The 18,612-nt window shown below is 49.6% G+C and overlaps 1 protein-coding gene across 3 annotated transcripts in view; it reads left to right on the top strand.

Annotated features, from left to right (window-relative positions):
- Positions 1 to 18,612, top strand: part of CRYZ (crystallin zeta) — a 326,836-nt gene that overhangs the window by 5,065 nt on the left and 303,159 nt on the right. Inside the window, exon 1 of one of the 3 annotated variants that reach the window (XM_086953871.1) lies at positions 8,659 to 8,769. The exons of the other annotated variants lie outside the window; for them this stretch is intronic. The gene's annotated coding sequence lies outside the window, so the exon portion shown is untranslated. Of the gene's footprint in view, positions 1 to 8,658; positions 8,770 to 18,612 lie in introns of those variants that run through there. 3 annotated transcript variants of the gene reach the window in all.

Genomic DNA, 18,612 nt, shown 5'->3' with positions numbered 1-18,612 from the left:
CTCATCAAGCTTAACTTGATGGTAGGCTGACCTGAGGTCGATAAGGGAAAAGTATTTAGAACCTGCAGTTGCCGCTAAAATTTCTTGAATTTTTGGAAGGGGAAAACAATCAACTAGAATATTCTTATTGAGTGACCTGAGGTCTGCACACAGGCGGAACTCGCCATTCCCTTTTTTTTACCAAAACGATCCCCGAAATCCATTCAGCAGAATCTGCTGGTTCAATAATTTCTTTGTTGATCAGTCGATCTAGATCACCTTTTAATTCATCTTTGACAGTTAGAGGAAGAGACCTGACCTTATGTCTTACAGGTACCGCATCTTTTTTTTAAATTATCTTATGTACAAAGCCTCTCACACAATCTACTTTAAAAAGTGAGTCATATTTTTTGAGAATGGTTGCTATGCTTTCTTCTTTGCACATTACTGTAGACAAATTTATACTAGGTATAAACCCTTCGTCAAGTACTATGGGATCTTCAGCCCCTGGTTTCAAAATTATTTTTAATTTTGCTAAGTCTCTCCACCCCACAATGTCTCTGCCGCGCTCTGCAACATAGATTTTTGTACTCACACTTCTGCCTTTTGATAGTGAGGATATCTTCAAAATACCCAAATATATTGATTTCTGATTCCCCGAAGGCCTTGGGGTTGACATCGGATTCAATTAAATCCATTTGTGGCCAATACTGGAAACATTTCTTGTCGGAAACTATTGTAATAGGCAAACCAGAATCAGCCATAATATTTAGTTAAACTTCTCCCACAGTGGCCACCCCTAATGGTCCCTTAACATTTTTGTATTCCCCTTCAATTGTTAGAACAATATTGGAACACATATTCTCATCAAACTCTTCTACGCAGTTTACCTTTGTTGGAGAAAACCGTTTCTGGCCAAAAGTGCCACATACCCCCGCAAAGTGCCCTACCTTTAAACATCTTGTGCACTTCTTTCCCAATGCCGGGCAATTCAAGGAGTCAGCCTTGTGATTGTGTGAGCCACATCTATAACATACAAATTGAGATGTATTAACGTTTGCATGTGTTTTAAATTTGTTGAAAGAAACATTATCTCTCTTCTTTTTATCATTTATCAAATACACATTAGAGTTCTTATTTGTTGATCCAGTTATCTCCCTTGAACCTTCCAATGACCTTTCAATGCCCTTTGCAATGTCTATAGCTTCTGATAGTGATGGTCTCTTGCATGCTAGAAGCCGTTCTTGAATTTTTCTCTCATAACAGTGGAAGACTAACTGGTCCCTTATATACTCATCAACCCTATCTTGATAGTCACACTTGGTAGCCAACACTCTCAAAGTTGCTATGTATTCTTCTACATTTTCACTTTCAGTTTGTTTTCTCATAGTGAAACGGTGTCTGCCCACCATTATATTTTCCTCCTCATCAAATTGTCTCTCTAACCGCTTAACAGCTTCCTGGAATTCATCCAACGGAATAAATTGCCCTGGTGGAGGTTCGTACTCAGGCAAACTATAAAAAAATTCTTGCCCTGCCACCTCCAACAGTCCAACAAGAATAGCTGTCTTTCTTTCAGCATCAAACTTCTTACCATTGATGGCAATCAAGCAGTTTTCAAACGACCTGTACCAACTGCGCCATTTCATGACTGGTTTTCCAGGTTCATTTAAGAAAAATGCTGGGGCATTGAAGTTCACTTCACTGGTCGTATTATCCAGATTGGATACCGAAGCCTCTTTTTTGATAAACAAATCAATTTTAGAATAATTAAAATTCACAGGTTAATATGAAAAACAAACATTTCTCTTATAAAAACGAATTGAATTTTAAGAACTTGAGCACATTTATTAAGAGATAACGAGCTTGCGGGAGCGGAACAGCTGTAGGAAGTAGACAGGGTCAGGGGAGCACGTCATATAAATATGTAACCAACATTCCAATGCGCGTCATAGCATTGGCCAATCACCGTAGCAGGAATGAAGAAGAGAACGGAGATTGAGTATGAAGACTAGACTTACAACAGTGACCACTTAAAATAATAATGCTTCCTGGTGCTCATTCTTAATACCGAAGATTACCAAAAAGATTATTTCGGTGGTGAGGTCCCTTTATTTTCGTTTAGAGGTCCTATTTAAGTATTTAAGGATTTCGCCTACGGTTTCGGGGGAATATGGTTATTTTGCCACTGATGTCCCACCATTATACTCGAGTGATTAAGACTTGATGAAAACGCAGTCTTAGAATCAACAAATACCATAAAGGGATGATAAATTTCCAGTTTTAATTCTGTTGTACCATTTTCGTTTAGCAATTAGAGCCACACCACGGAAGGTGCTAAGGGAGACTACTTATTAATCGTGTCCTGATGAAGGTGGTTGTATAATCAGGTTTTCGCGTGGACGTTGAGGTTATGTCCAAAGAATTTGTATGGTCCTACCTAACTATTGAATAGTGGGCCTGTTAGTAATCTGAATGATTCTGGTTGGAATAACCATTTGATGATTTTTCTTAATGTTTCACATGCCAGTTATCTCTCGTATTTTTTGATTCTGTATATGTATCTGCTGCGTAAAATGTGATACAAGTGTTTTTATTTTTGATCAAGGAAAATGTTATACTATGATGAATTGTCAATAATAATAACAAACATATTTTTTTTAAAAATTGATTGTGGTTATAGATATGTGTCTATGCAATTGTTTTCTAGGTTCAAGTTGATGTCTTTTTTTGCGGTATTTGTATGACCGTTTGGTGAAAGTTTGAATAGTTTTGAATGAGAGTGAAGAACATAACCTTTGATTTGGTCCAAGAGTGTTCATTTTGATCATCACACTTGAGGCAGTACAGATTGATGTAGCGGTTCCTGGCTGGAGTCACTCATCCGGTGGTGAGTGCTCATTCTCAGTGTCTTTTCTACTTCAGTGAAAATTACATTTGCCATTTGTGTGCACCAGTCAACAATCCAGATCCTGAACCAGGATCTTTGCTTTTAAATTACTACAGCTTGGATGCAGTGCCAGGGTGATTGAGCTGCCATGGTCACTGAGCAGTGCACCCCTTGACTTTGCGCTCCATATTGCAGTCTTTTCGGATCAGAGATCCTAATTTCACCAAAGTAACAGGGTAGACCAGCGCTGATATGTTTGTGTGCCTCTGTACATTTGTCTTGTGTTTGTGTCTTTCTGTGTGTGTGTATTTATGTAAAACTGAATGTGAGTTTCCATGTGTGTGTATCTGTATCATGAGACTGAGAGTGTGCTCAGAGGATGAATGAATGAATGAGGAGTTTCTTGTATCGCGCGTACTTAGCCCAGTGGGCGTCAAGGCGCCTAGATTAAATACAGCAACTTAAGACCCTACCTAGTCCTATTTAATCATGAGTAGGCCTTCTTAAAGAAATACGTTTTTAGAGCCTTTTTGAAAGAGTCGATGGAAGGGAGAGTTTTTATCTCCATGGGGAGGGAGTTCCACAATTGCGGAGCGACGACGGAAAAGGCTCTGGCTCCCCATCTGACAAATTTGATGCGAGGGACAGCTAGTTGACAGAGTCCCGCAGAGCGCAGGTTTCTTGTGGGGACATAGCGCGAGAGAAGAGAGCCAATGGCACTAGCAGGACCATCCATCAATGCTCTGTGGGTGAGACAGAGGATTTTGAAGGCGATTCTGTGCTGTACCGGAAGCCAATGAAGCTCCTTCCTGGCTAAGGTGGCAGAGGAGGCTTTGGGGAGATTCAAAACAAAGCGTGCTGCAGAGTTCTGAAGAGTCTGCAAACGGTGGATCAACCCTTTGTTGACTTCCATATAGAGGGAGTTGCAGTAATCCAGTCTCGAGCCCACCAGGGCGACTGCAACCTGTTTACGCGCCTGGGGGGAAAGGTACCCACGGATTTTGTTGAGTACCCGGATCACACCACAGCAGGTAGCAACGGTCCTGTTGACTTGCAGGGACATAGAGAGTGAGGTGTCAAATATCACTCCCAGATTTCTGGCAGATAGGGAGGGAGTGGGGCAGATGCCAAGAGAAGAGGGCTAGGATTGTCTGTGTGTTTGCTAGCGGTGAGCAAATTAACAAGAATAGCTGTAGCAACTGTCTTGCATGGTTCTAACAGCCCCAACATTATCCAAAGTATGAAACGGTTGACTTATAAACCATGCAACAAACAGGCTCCTCAAAGTTCAGTAGCATGTTCCTTTAATTTACAGAAACCGTCTATGAAATTATCTTTTTTTTATTTTAGACCAGGTAGTTTAAAAAAATTAACTTACAATCAGTCATGCTCTCCCCTCCTACTGCAACCGCATGCAGATGCCATAAGTAAAACAAGACGCATGTTAGTTATTTGTTCCCTCTATGTGGCCTAGGTAAATATACATCAAGCAACACTGCAGTCCATTAAATCAAACACAAGAGGTGTTTGTACAGTACACAATTAGAACTCGTGTGTCAATGTGTTTTAGTATGGAATACTGAAGGAAATGAAAAATGGTGGGGTTTTCTATTTCACATTGTACAATTCAGCTACTAGATGGATATTTCTTTCTATCCCACCTCAGATGTCACTACAGTGTGTTCAATTATTGGCGTATGAAGTTATAGGGGCAGGATGCCAGGCAGAAGCCACCTGAAGATTTAGCTCATTTGGGGTTCAAGCTGAGCTCGAGCCAGGCATCTGGCTTCAAACTTCAGTGGCTTGCTTAACTCTACTGCTGATGCGGTTTTATAGCAACCTTTACGCCCCATAACTTTCTAAAGCGACCAGCCGGCACTATCCTAGAGGAGTGAGTATCAGTAGGGTTATGCAGTTTGGCGTATGAGATGTCAAGATGCAGTGTTTGCTGTTTTTTTATTTATCATGTTTTGAGAGTGGTTGGTCGAATATCGGTCCTTGAGGGCTCTGAAATGAAATTGAAATGCTTTTTGCCTTTTTGTTTTTGCGACTATGACTAGCAATGTGTTTGCTGCGGAGCTGAAGTTTGTTTTTCAGATTTGTCACAATCCAAGATCCTGGGATAGTTACAGAGATATAATATGAGGTATTTGACTTGTCTGTTATGGTTGGGGTGCCAGATCATGAGGCACCATTGGCCACTTCAAGATAGGACATATTAAATTTCTATTGTGAGATTATAGTAATTGAGAAAGTATCTGGTTGATCAGAATACATTAGTCTGAGTGAGCTCTGGCTGGTTGAAAACTTCCTTTGTGTGTTTGATAGGATGCTATTGCCTATGGTCCTAGTGCGGAGGATGGTTCTATATTTCTTTAGGTAAACAGGTGGGAGTTATAGTTGTGATTTGATATTTTTGGCTTATCCAAAGCTGATTGGAGCAAAGTGAGAGCTGTTATGTTGTGCCATGAGTACCTTCATTAGGTATCACGCTGGGATTGGTTGTTTAGTGTGTGTGTGTGCCACATTGGGATTGGTCATTACATAGAGTGTCGCTCTACGAGTGGTCAGTTCAGTGATGTCACACTAGGACTGGATGCTTATGTGGTCCAGTATTGCAATGTGATTTGCTGGGAACTGTCGGTTGTTTCAATTTGGAGTTTATAAATCATGTACTGCTTTGTGTAAGGAGCAAGGATGAAGTTATTTAAGAAAATAAGAGCTGTGTTGAGAAATTATGTGAGAATACCTGTCCATAATGGTGAGGAGGCTCCTCCGGATGGCAAACCTGCCCACTATATAGCTACCAAGGTTGGTGTGTACAGTTGTATCTGAAATCAACAATGGTATAAAATCGCAGTGAATAAAGAATGCTTGCAATTTCACATACTTGGCACATCAATTTGAGAATAATTGAGATCTTGAAGCGACTGTTGTATGAAATGAAGCCCCCATCAAGACCTGCTCAGTATGAAGCATTAAATGCAAGGGAATGTGCTGCACATGCCAAAGAGAAGGAGAAATATAAAGTCCATCTGAGAAATAAGGTCCATATTTAGATGGAAACAAGGTGGAATGCAGAGAAGCAGGGACGGTGAGAGAATGTGATTGAGGGTACAGGGATGTATCCTATGATAGCGAAGTAAAAAAATCATGAACGGGAGCTGTGGGTGGAGGAACAAGTAAGTGCAAGTGCAAGTGTAACTGTTGATCAGGGTCCCTCAGAAGGACGTTTACAACTTACTGCTCAAGATCCATCATTGAGAGTTACTATTACTACTGTGGTCATTGCTGCCCCAGGTGTGTCTGTTGTCACCACTGCCCTAGTGCATCTGATACTGGTACTCCACTCGATTTAGACACACAACCCCGACCTCCATCCACCGCCCTCCCCTCCAATGTGCCTCTTGGTGCCGAAGTAGATACAATCACAACATCAAAACACAGAGACCTCAACTAGGTAATTGGATGTTTTAAAATGAATTGTAGGTTCGAGAAATGTGTTAAGGGAAATCTTGAGCTGGTTTTCCTGGATGTGTACAGTGAGGCAGATCTTATGTTCTTGATTTGGAAGTTGCAAGGTGTGCGTAAAAAGCTTTTGGAAAATTAGAGGGTTTGGCTACTGAGGTTGTGGTTGATTTGAGTTAGTCAGAATGTGAGAGAGAAGTTTCAGAATGTTCATGTTTGAGGATCTACTAAAGAATATGAGAACACCAGGTTTAAAATTACAGTTTCGGATTTAGTGGAATGCATCAGACTGCGTCGGTATACCCAAAAATACAAGAATCTATAGCAAAAATTGAGAAAGTGGAAAAGAAAGACCACATGTGTAGCCAAAGGGGGAGGGAGGATGAGTGATATGGAGGCCAGAGTATCTGTTGAGAGAAGTTCATGGATGAGAATATGTGCACATGCCTTAGAGTCCTGGTGATCTTTTTACAATCACAAATCAGTTTCCAGAGTTGATGAAGAATCCTGACCAATGGTATACTCAAGTGGCTAGAGTTGTGAAGATTTTGAAAGTACTTTGAGAGGACTTGAATACTTTCTTTGATATTGCAGTCTCCTAGGATTTGTGTGCAGAGTGTTGCCAGGTGACCATCAAGTAGCCAAATGCTGAGCTGCTGAGTAATGCTTGGATGAATGTGCCTTTCCCCATTGTTATTGACAAGTACAATCAGGCAATTACGCACTTGAAGAAAAAATGGGCTAAAGATAACCAGAACTACACAGGAGTCTAAAGAGTCTTTGCGTGCTTATTATGAGGGGTTGTTGCAAGGTTCCAGGCAGCACAGCCGTGTAAAAAATCCAGAAAGGGAAAATACCAGTGGTTTCCTGTTGCAGTTCGTGCTGGGTTTGGCCCAGAAAATAGCTTTAATATAGGTCTAGGTGGAGTTGGCGTAGTCTCTATGCGAAGTCCCGCGAGCAGGCGGAGCTGCTCGCCACGCCCGTTTGCAGGATATAAATGCAACGTGAAGTGCGTTCTCACACCGGAAATGGTGTGCGAACAGCACCATGCTGTTCACACTGGCTCAACAATTTAGTTTTTGCTCTGTTTATGGTGCTGGGGCCTACTTTTTGAATCAATATATAATCCTACCATTCTGAAACTTATCTGCCCCTCAATTTTATTTATCACTTTAGCCCAGGTCTTTGTGCTTTTTGTATTTTTATGTTTTTTCAAATTGTTTTTTTTTGTGTGACTGTTGTACTCTTTTTTTTTATTTTTCATTTTCCTTTCATCATTTTTTTCTTAATACCTTCTTTTCCTTTCCAGTTTCTACTTTCTTCACTCCCCCTCCCACCCAGTGCCATGGCAGAGCTGGGAAGTGGCAGCCCCAGGCCTGCCGAACCAGCAGCTCCAGCTGCAGCCACCTACCTTGTGGTCGACTGCGGCAAGAAAGGGTGCTGCACAGTTCGATCTTCTTAGAAATGGTTTTTGTATGCAGCGCCATCGCCTCTCCACCCCAGTGACAAGCCTGGCAATGGGCACAAGAGCGTAGGCAGCTGTGGGAGAGGGTGTCGCCTGGCTGTGCATTTCTGCACTGGGGTCCAGCGCACCCAACAACAGCTTACGCTCTTGTGGGCTGACATCCTGGATAGGGACTAGGACCTGCTGGGTGTGGAGGCTGCAGTGCTCGGTGAGTAATAATTATTTATTTGTTGTGATCTACCTATACCAATATTTTTTTCCCAAATAGCAAGCATGCTGCTCACACTCAGGTAAGCTAAGTTTATGTTACACATTATGTGATCATAAAGTAGACAGATGCTTGGCGGTGCTAACTAATCATACTCGTTGGCGCTCTCTTGGGCTGTTTATTTAAGAAGTCATGCAGAGACTCCTTTGTCCTGTCTCTAAGATAGTGGTAGTTATTAGTATTAATGAGTTAGTGCTTTCTCTTACTTCTCTGTGCCTTTTATATATTTTTTGTAGTTCGTACGGTCCCCAAGCAGCTTCCAGGTGATATGTAGTATGCATGCATCTAATAATTTAAAGCAAATTGCAGACCGAGTTGGCCTGTCAAAAAGGGTAACTTGAGTCTCAGAGATTGAGAAGCATACATCATTCGATGCAATTTATTAATAGTTCCAAATTGTGTTTAAGAAATTTGGAAAAGGGCTTGGTTTTGGAAATTAGGAATAGGTTCACGATGCTAGTAGTACTATACACAATCTGATTTAGAAAAGTTCAGTGTTAGTGTGTTTGCCTTTCCGTGTCAAAATATTTTTGGGTAGATTATTATTAATTGTACCACTAATCTTATTTTATGTGTTTCTTACATCAGCATCCAGGAGCAAGAAGAGGGATGGGCCTGGAGTATTCAGCGAGGTGGGCAAAGGAGCTCGAGGTGCCACTGTCTCCACAAGTGCCTTAGCAGATGTATCTGCTGGCCTGAGTAAGTCCTCCTGTTGTTAATATTATTATTTCCCTTTTTGCCGTGCCTGTCTCTTAATTGGTTCCCAACTCCTTCATTTTATGTGTTTGTTGCCTAAATTCTTCTTATCCCTGCATTATCCTATTTACTTATTTTCTATAGTTCAAGCTTCTGTACTTGAAAGCTAACTGTCTGTACTAGCCTGTTTGTTCTGTAACTTCCTTTCTTCTGTTTGTCAGTAAGATTTCCCTCTCGCCTTACATATCTTGTGGACTGGTAGTACAGTAAGACTCGGGGAACCCATTTCAGGTCAGGTACTACTACTCTACTTTGACAATTGCATGCCCAAGATAGGATGTAGTAAAACAAGAGTGACCATTGTCATGGTTGACCCCCCCCCCCCCAATGCTGTGTATGTATTTTTCTTTTTAGAGTGTACCAGCATTTGATGACAGTGCAGCATGGCTCTAAGTATGAGGACCGCCCCATTTCATTTCCCAACCAAGACCATATGTCCTTCGTTGATCAATTATTCCACCCCTTCATTGTGCTTCATTGACTGAGATTCATCATAGTAGCTTCTGCCCCTCCATTACAAAATGTTTTTGGTTGGCTTGGCCACCTTGCTTTTCAAACATTGCCAACCAACAATATGGCCATAGTGATAACCAAACCCTAGTGATGTATTGTGGTTGTATATTGACATAAAAAATTATGGGGGAAGCGTATCTGGCATCTAAAATGAAATATGTAATGTCAAATTCAAATTTCAAAGCTTTATTCGACATCAGTCATAAAAGCATTTCCACCCTACCACTATACAATACAATAAATACTGATCTACATACACAAAATTAAAACAAGAATTAAACATTTATAAGTCGAATACAGCAAGCTTTTATACATTATTAAGATCGACATTGATCTTTACTCACATATAAAAACTTTATAAAAAAATATAGTCATCAATACATCACAGCGCTTTTCCTAGTAAAGTGCGTGTTCGGATCGCCCGAACTCAGGACAAGAACTTTGCAACAGCAATTACGAATAATGGAGAACAATCAGTCTCCAGAATTCTAAGTGCCGCCGCTTGGTTACGTGTCCCCATGTTGAGGCAGACAGGTCTTATCCATTTATGCTGTGGGTTTGCATATAAAGGGCAACAAAACAATATATGGGAGACATGCTCAGCTTTATCTTTGCAGTGGTAACAATGCTCATCCCAAGATGTAGACCATTTCTTTTTAAACACGTTAACTGGGAGAGATCCAACTCTAAACTGAAAGTACAGTTTTCTGTCGTGGGGCTTCTCAATCAGGTCCCAATATGCTTCACACAGAGGACACATTTTTAAGTCCACAAAACGTCTCGACATCGAACAGCTAGTACTTTTGGCAAAAGTTCTAAAATTCACCATCTCCCAATACATCAGTTTTAGCTCGGTCTTTGAGGGAAAACAAGACACATCTGGGTTACCCCACAGGTGGTCTAGTCTTAGCTCTGTCAATAACCCTCGTAGTTCTTTCAACCAGGCTATTTTATGAAACTGGTCAAATGAATCCACATCTGTCAACGCTGTGGCATAGTGGGCTAACTCCGGGGTCACCATTAGCCGCCTCCAATATAACAGTGGACGCAACCTCGCTAGGTCCGCAATATTTTTCCTACCAAGATCCAGTTTTAAGGGAACTGTAGGCGTACTTTGCGGCACCCCTACCAGACCCTTAAGGAACTTATTTTCTGCTGTGGTCAGGTTTGCTAGGTTACTAAATCCCCATAACTCTGAACCATATAAACTGGCACTTATTGCTTTCATTTGGTAGATCTCAAGTACACAATTTACCGGTTTAGTTGGAGAAGCTCTGTGTTTTGATAGTATTGCTCCTACTATTTGACTGAACTTTAGTACTGCAGTATCTGTGTGTGTCTTCCATTTCATGTTCCCCTGAAGAGTTATTCCAAGGTAGGTAAAAGCATCTACTTGCTCAAGGGGAGTGCCTTTATAGGTGATTGTACCTTTAAATAATGTCCGGCAGTTCATGCACATAAACTTTGTCTTGCTAGTATTTAATTCTAAACCTCTCAAGTCACAGAACTCCCCGAATGCATTTACCGCCTTTTGGAGACCGCTTGGTGTGCGTGATAATATAAGCGTGTCATCCGCAAACATAAGGACGGGAACACGCGAGCCAGCTATTGTTGGGGCATCAGAGGGGGACATTCTCAGAAAGTCTACTATGCCATTTATGTATATCGAGAACAGTGTAGGCGCTAGGACGCAACCTTGCCTCACCCCGCGCTCTACCGGGAAGGGCTCAGTTACTTCTCCCTGTGACCCCCATCTAATTTTGGCATAGTTGTTTTCATGCAATCGTACAATGAGTGTGAGAAGTTCCTGGCTAATCCCTGCGTCGGCTAAGACTTTCCAAAGCTTGTCCCTGGGGACCAAGTCAAAAGCTGACTTTAGGTCCACAAAGACAGCATACAGAGGACCATTTTTTTTTTTTTTTTTTTTTTTTTTTTTTTCAAATCTGTTTTTATTGTGAACACTGCGATAAGCCTACAACCCCTCATCAGGGCCGGCCGCGTTTAGAGGGAAAATCGGCATTAGGAGCAGGTAACCAGGGGAGATGAAGTTTTTAACACAGCGCCCTGCCTACAACCCCTGGGAGGGCCGGCCGCGTGGCTTAAGGGAGCAGAAAGCAAGGAGTAGCCGTGTGCCAGCAGTGTGCCACAGGGCGGTGGAGGCGCTTGTGGAGAGGAGAGCAATGGTGTCACATTTTCAACGGCCCAACAGGGACCAAACTGCCCCGAAGGGGGGCGGAAGCCAAAGTGGCAAGGCAGGAGGAAAGTGAAAGTCGGAAACGGGAGAGCAGGAGTGGGGCGAAGAGGGGCCAGAGAGGCGTGCCTGCGTTCGTCTACCATGGGCCTAAGACGCTAACCAGCACTGGGGGGGGAGACGACTATGGGCCAAGCCTGCTTGGGTCGGCGGGGGCAAGGGCGTCCTCAAACAGTTGCAGGGCGCGGAGTCTGGGAGGCATGTGGCGGGCATAGCTAATGGAGCACAGGTGACGCACAAGAGGTTCCCACACCGCCTTAAAGCGCACCCCCCTTGACTGTATCCGAGCCGTAAGGAGTTCCATGGTCAGGACCTGCCAGAGACGCACAAACCAGGAGGCTATTGGTGGTGGCTTGACCCTCTTCCAGTACAGGGCAATAAGTTGTTTGGCAGCGCCTAGCATGTGGAGGGTGAGGATCCAGTCGCTGCGCGTGAGTGCTTTAAGTACAGGGGGTCGTACGCCTAGCAGTAGTGTGCAAACCTCCTCCGGGAGAGGGAAGCCCAACACCTCCTTAATGTGACTGAGGACCTCTTTCCAAAAGACAGCCAGGGCAGTGCACGACCACCAGATGTGTATGAAGTCGCCAGTCGCAGCGCCACACCTCCAGCATAACGGCGAGGAGGCAGGGAACATTTTGCTGAGTCGCAGGGGGGTGTAGTACCATTGTGTTAACATCTTGTATGCGTTCTCCCTCTGCGGGATGCTGCGGTAGGATTTGGGTATGTCGTTCCAGAGTCTAGACCATTGGGACGGAGTGATGTCAGAACCAGTGGCGGCCTGCCACTGTCTCTGGTAAGGATGTGTAGGTGGAGCGGTGGGGTGCTGCAAGATATTGTAGATTTGGGAGATGAGCCGCTTCAGTCCCCCAAGAGTGCGAGCCAGCTTCTCAAATGGAGTGTGCTCCCTGGAAGCAGCCTGGTACATATCGTCTCCCGTGGTCCAGTGGCGCAGCTGCGCGTACTGCAAGCTGGCGGTGCGAGGGAGGTTGAATTCTTCCTTGCAGTCCAGCCACGATTTAGGCGACCCACCAAGAAAAAAGTCCCCTGCAACTCTACAGTCACCCTGGGTCCAGTTCTCGTACGCCCGGGTCTGAGCAGCAGGCGGAAAGTGCGGGTTACCTGCAATGGGGGTATGTGGGGAGGGGAACGTGGTCAGACCTTTGGACACTGCCACTTTGTCCCATACCTCAAGAACCGTCCTCGTGGGGACCGCCATGTACGCACTTCTGGAACGCGCCGCCCGCGGCAGCCAGGGCAGGTCCCAGATGGTGCGTCCCGTAACCACACGGTCCATGTGGAACCAGTGTTTGTCGCTTTCGCGTGCACCCCACTCGATCACGAACCGGAGGTGCGCCGCCCAGTAGTAGTGAAGAAGATTCGGGCAGGCGAGTCCGCCCCGGTCACGTGGCTCCATGAGGACTTTTTGTGAGAATCTGGGCCGTTTGCCCCCCCATATGAAAGATGTGAGGTCGCGTTGGAGGTGTTTGATGCAATGGACCGGTATCGGGGTGGGGAGACACTGGAAGACATACAGGATGCGGGGGAGGATTGACATCTTGACTGCGTTGAGCCGCCCCAGCCAGGAGACCATCAAGGGCTTCCATCTCCGCAGATCCGCCAGTACTTCCTTACGGCAGAGAGCCCAATTCCTCGCTGACCACGAGTCGAGTTGGGGGGTGAGGACTAGACCCAAGTATTTAATGTGGTCGTCCGCCCAGCGGTAAGGCGTAGTCCCCTTCAGGGAGGAGACTTCCTCCTCAGGGATAGTGAGATTAAGCGCCCAAGATTTGGTGTGGTTAATTTTAAGGCCGGATGCCCGCTCGAACAGCGTGAGGGCGTCATGCACCGCAGGGAGGGAGACTCGAGGGTTCGTGAGAGTAAGGATCAGGTCGTCCGCAAAGAGCGCCACCTTGTTAGCACGTCCCCCGTGGGGGATGCCATGAATGTCAGGAGCACGCCTAATTAACTCCGCCAGCGGCTCGACCGCTAGGGCGAACAGGAGCGGCGAGAGCGGGCAACCCTGCCTCGTGCCCCTGTGGATCGAGAGCGGCGGTGTCAGGTGGCCGTTGACCCGGATCCTAGCCTGTGGCCCGATATAGGGAGCCATGCACCTGGAGATCATGGTGGGGCCTAGACCCAGCTTCTCAAGGACCGCCTTCAGAAAGGTCCAGTCGACCCGGTCAAAGGCCTTTTCCGCGTCTAGCGAGAGGAGGCAGGCCGGGATCTTCCAATGGTGTACCTTTCCCACTAGGTGCGCCAACCTGCGAACATTGTCAGCTCCCTGGCGGTCCCGAATGAAGCCCACTTGGTCCGGGTTCACCAAACCCGGCATATGCGGATCCAGCCGTTTGGCCAGGATCTTGGTATAAATTTTGAGGTCGGTGTTAAGGAGGGCGATGGGGCGGTAGGAGGCACACAGATCAGGGTCCTTCCCAGGTTTGGGGATCAAGGCTATTTCTGCCATGCCCATGTCAGGGGATGGGCCAGTGGCGTCAGAAAAGGAGCCGTAGAGGCGCAACAGATGCGGACGGAGCTGTGTCAGGAACAGGCGATAGAAGGCCAGTGGCAGGCCGTCCGGTCCCGGGGTTTTCCCCACGGGGAGGTCCCCCACCGCCTCTGTTACTTCCTCCTCCCGCAAGGGCTCCTCCAACGAGGCTGCGCATGCCGGGGACAGCGGGGAGTCCCCAAGGTTCGCAAGCACGGCCTCCCGTGCCTCCGCAGAGGTGGGTTCCGCAGCATAGAGAGAGGAGTAGTAATCGACAAACGCAGCCTGTTTGGCCCTTTCAGAGGTGACTCGGGTGCCATCCGATCGTTTGACATTAGCAATGTGGGCCCTAGCGGCGCGCGCCCGCAGCCTGCCTGCCAGCAGGCGACCTACCTTGTCCCCCCCCTCATAGTACCGTTGCTTGAGCGCCAGCAGGGAGAGTTCCGCCTTGTTAGTGCGTAGTGCGCGGAGTTGCCCCCTAAGATTAGCAAGGGTTCTTTTCGTCGCCCGATTGGGAGCGTTCCGGTCTCGGGCCTCAGCCAGCTTGATCTCACTGGCCAGGTCGGTTTCCAACTTGTACGCCTCCTTCTTCCGCGCCGCCGCCAAGGAGGTGATATGTCCCCGAATGGTGGCTTTGAAGGCATCCCACACCGTGCGGAAGGGCACGTCAGGGGTGTCATTAATGGTAAAGTACGAGTCTATGGCGTCACGGATGCTATCTACGTCGTCCGGGTCGCGAAGAACAGATGGCGGAAGCATCCACCGGCGTTCGCGAGGGGCACGGGTCCGGGGGTCCTGCAGCAACAGCTCCACGTGGGCGTGGTCTGACAGAGAGATGTCAGAAATAGCGGCTGCCAGGGAGTCTCGGGCTAATTCAAGGGAGGTGAACAGATAGTCGATACGGGAGTATGTCCGATGGGAATGTGAGTAGAAGGAGTAATCTCGGGTCCCTGGATTGTGATAGCGCCACACGTCCACAAGACCCAGGTCCGTGAGCCGCGTCTTAAGGGTAGCGGACATCGCCCCTGCGCCGTTAAGGGGGCCGCCCGCGCGGTCCAGCTCGGGGTCCCAGACAAGGTTGAAGTCGCCGCCCAGGATTGTAGCGGCGTCGCCCGTTGGGAAATGTTCCCGCAGTAATGCCTGGAGATATTTGTCCTGCGACTGGTTGGGAGCATACACACATCCCAGAGTGAGCCGTGCACAGCCTACCAGTACTGTGGTTCGGAGGAAGCGACCGTCAGCGCTTTTGAAGGGCTTCCCGGGTCCCCGCCTAATGCCAGCCCTACAGAGGATTGCCACCCCCGCTGTCTTGGCGCCAGAGGATGCCCAGAACTGTGTGGGGTACCTAGGGTGTGCCATGCGCGCGGAGTCCCCTCTGAGGAGGTGCGTCTCCTGGAGGAGTACTATGTCAGGGGAGTGGTGCAGGAGGTATCGCCATAACTGCCTACGCTTATTGGGAGAGTTGAGCCCCTTGACGTTGAGGGAGAGGACCTTCAGGGGAGTGGGGAGGTTCGCTGTCATAGCGCTAAGTCAGGTGGAGGTCGCGCAAGGTCTGGCCCAGTGAGCACTCTCGCAGGCGGGGCAGCAGAAGCGTCAGCACAGCGCCCGCACAGCATCCCCCGCAGGACCCACCATACCACCCCTTCGCAGGCACGGGGAAGGAACAGGAAGAGAGGGACGCGCAAGGGAGAAGTAGGAAGAGAAAGGAGGAAGAAAGAGAAAAGGACACAGAGTAAAAACAGAACCATAACAGGCCAACGGGCCCAAAGTACAGTGTCCCAGGTACCAGACATCCTCTACCCAAGGGTTTGGACGAACTCAGGAATGTCACTTCCTACGGGACAAAGGGGGGGGGGAAGCGGAGATCTGGAAGTGTAGTATGTAGACAGGTCGTCTCAGAGCCCGTCCACCCCGCTGCCTCAAAGTAGTTCGGGGGGTGCACTGAGTCCATGGGGGACAGTCAACCCGAGCAGGCGCCCTCCGGGTGCTAGGATGCAGCAACATGGCGCTTGATCGGGGAGAGGCCAAGGGTGCCAGCCATGCGCGGAACAATGGGGTCAGGTCGCCGTGGCAGGTGAGGACGAGTCCAGGCGCCCAGGAATTGAGCGCGTGTTCGGGGTAGCTCAAGGTATACCAGCAGCGATCAGAGTTCGTCCGGCGTTGAGGGGCGATCCCCACCCTCCGAGCCGGAAGCCAAGGGCTGGGAGGCCCGCTCCTCGCGATCGCCCTCGAGGGAGCGAATGTGTGCTATGATGTCCTGTTTGGTCTGGGAAGTAGAGAGTGCGTCCACCGGGGGGGACCTCCTGCGGGGGCGCACCGTGGACCAATCCGGGCGTGGGGGGGCCCTCTCCGGGCGGGAGGGGCGAGCCGGGCTGTGGTCCGGGGACTCCGGCATGCCTAGCAGGTGGGCGGCCTCACGATAGGATCGGAGAGCCCTACGCTTGCCCTCCCACTTGAAGATGAGAGCAAAAGGATGGCCCCACTGGTAGGAGACATTGAGGGTCCGTAGTTTCTCGGTGATTGGGCGGAAGACCTTCCTTCTATGGAGCGTCGTGGGGGCCAAGTCTTGGAAGATCTGGATCCTGTGGCCCTCATACTGTAAGTCCGGATTGTCCCTGGCTGCCTTCAGGATGGCCTCCTTCTCGGTAAAATAGTGGAGTCTAGTGACGATGTCGGGCAGAAGGCCCGCTTTCCCTCCCGCTCCAAAGACCCGGTGAGCACGGTCGAGGCGTGGTGGGGGGGCGTCTTCCTCGCCCCAAACCGCCTGCAAGAGTAGGGCCACGTAGGCCATGGTGTTAGTCCCTTCTTCACCAAGTGGCACACCCCGTATGCGGAGGTTGTTGCGTCGCCCCCTGTTTTCCAAATCCTCCTGCTTGATCTGGAGCTGGATGTGTTGTTCCTCCAGAGTCGCCGAGGTCAGTGACTTCCCTGCGCAGTTCCTTAACGCAGGTGTGGACCTCCGTTCTGAGGGATCCGATTTCCGTCTTCAGATCTGCCATGAAGGAGGTCATGAAGGCCTGCGTTACCGGTGGTGAGTCGGCTGGTGGCAGGGGCTTACCCCCCGAGGCTGCTGGGGGGCCCCCGGAAGGCGAGGAGGAGCCCGCTTTGCCCCACATAGAAGCTACTGACGCCCCCCTGGTCGTCGCGGACGGAGGGTCCGGTTTGTTCCCCTTGCCGCGAGTCATGGTCCACTCGAGGCGTCGCAGGGCAAGTCCGTGGCGTGGTCCGTCTGCTGGCAGGGCTCGGGGCTCACTCGAGATGGGGGGACCTGAACGTTTCAGGGCCGCCGGAGGGGGAGCAGGCAGCGCAACCGGTGGGTTCAGGCAGAGACAAGGCAGGGGTGGCGTGTGGCGTGGGAGGGCGCAGTTGGCCCACGGTGGATCAGGTCTGAGGCCCACAGGTGGAGGCTGCCGGATACCCCTGGCAAGGCGCAGCCCCTATGCCCCACCCGGGTCAGGGTCAGGTCTCAGCGCAGCGTCCGGTCAGCCCCTGAGTTGCAGCCAGGAGGTGTCCAGGGGGCCCCCCGGGTGTCACAGCTCCCCAAATGCGGCGGGGGAAGCAGGAGGCCGAGGTCCTCGGGGTCCCCGTGCAGGTGCGGCAGGTGCGCCCGGTCCGCGGCCCACCAGGCTTGGCGGGACCGTGCCTCAGCAAGGGGGCGGCCAGAGGGCACAGCTACACAATGCGGAGCCCACCAGGAAGCAGGGCCCGCCTGCAAGCAGCGACCGGACTTCTCCCCAGGTCGCCGGCGGCAAGCGCAGGGCAGTCGAGGGCCTCCCAGCAGGGTTCCTCTATGTGTGGGGCGGCCCTCCGCCGGGAGGAGAAGTAGGCGGGAAGATCAACTGGCAGGCCCCGCAACCGCTGGACCCCCGGGTAGGCAGCCGGGGAAGGGAGGATGGCAGCGCGCTGTAGCTCACCGGGTGGTTCCAGCGCTGGATGACGGTGCAGGAGCTCGTGGGCAAAGGCCACCGGGTTGTCCTCGTGGCAGGGCCTACTGGTTTTGCAGGGCCGGGAGCTTGCGTAGATTCAGCGCCAAGGCCGCCGCAGTTTCAGCAGCTCCGGCGCGAATCCGCCGGCGATATGCTGCCCCTGTGCGGTGCCCAGAGTGTGTCCAGGATGACCCCCCAGGCGTCGCAGCTCCACAAGGCCCGGCGCCCAGGCAGGCAGAAGGTGAGTCAGCGTGGTCCACCAGGGCTGCGCCCGCACGCAGCGATCAGGCTGGACCCCAAGTCGCCGCCAGAAAGCTCAGGGCAGTCGGTGGAGCGGCGCAGCCAGGGGGGGGGGAGAGAGGTCAGCGCGCTCTGTGGCTCACCGTGTGTGTCCAGCGACGAGTGGCTTTGCAGAGGCTCGCTTGCAAGGGGTATCGGCGGGCCCTCGCGGCCGGGCCTGCGTCCCTCGTGGGAGCCGGGAGCTCGCGTAGGTTCAGTGCCCCAGGCCAGGGCCAGCGCGCTCCGCTCGGGGCAGCCCAGCTCCGTCAGCTCCGGCGCGGCTCCGCCGGCGATAGGGCGATTCTGCTGGGGCTGGGAGTCAGCAGCTGGGC

This window comes from Lissotriton vulgaris, chromosome 1_1, assembly GCF_964263255.1.
Source record: "Lissotriton vulgaris chromosome 1_1, aLisVul1.2, whole genome shotgun sequence".
Lineage (NCBI taxonomy): Eukaryota > Metazoa > Chordata > Amphibia > Caudata > Salamandridae > Lissotriton > Lissotriton vulgaris.
The sequence above is the reverse complement of the archived record's forward strand: the minus strand, read 5'-3'. Positions and strand labels throughout refer to the sequence as shown.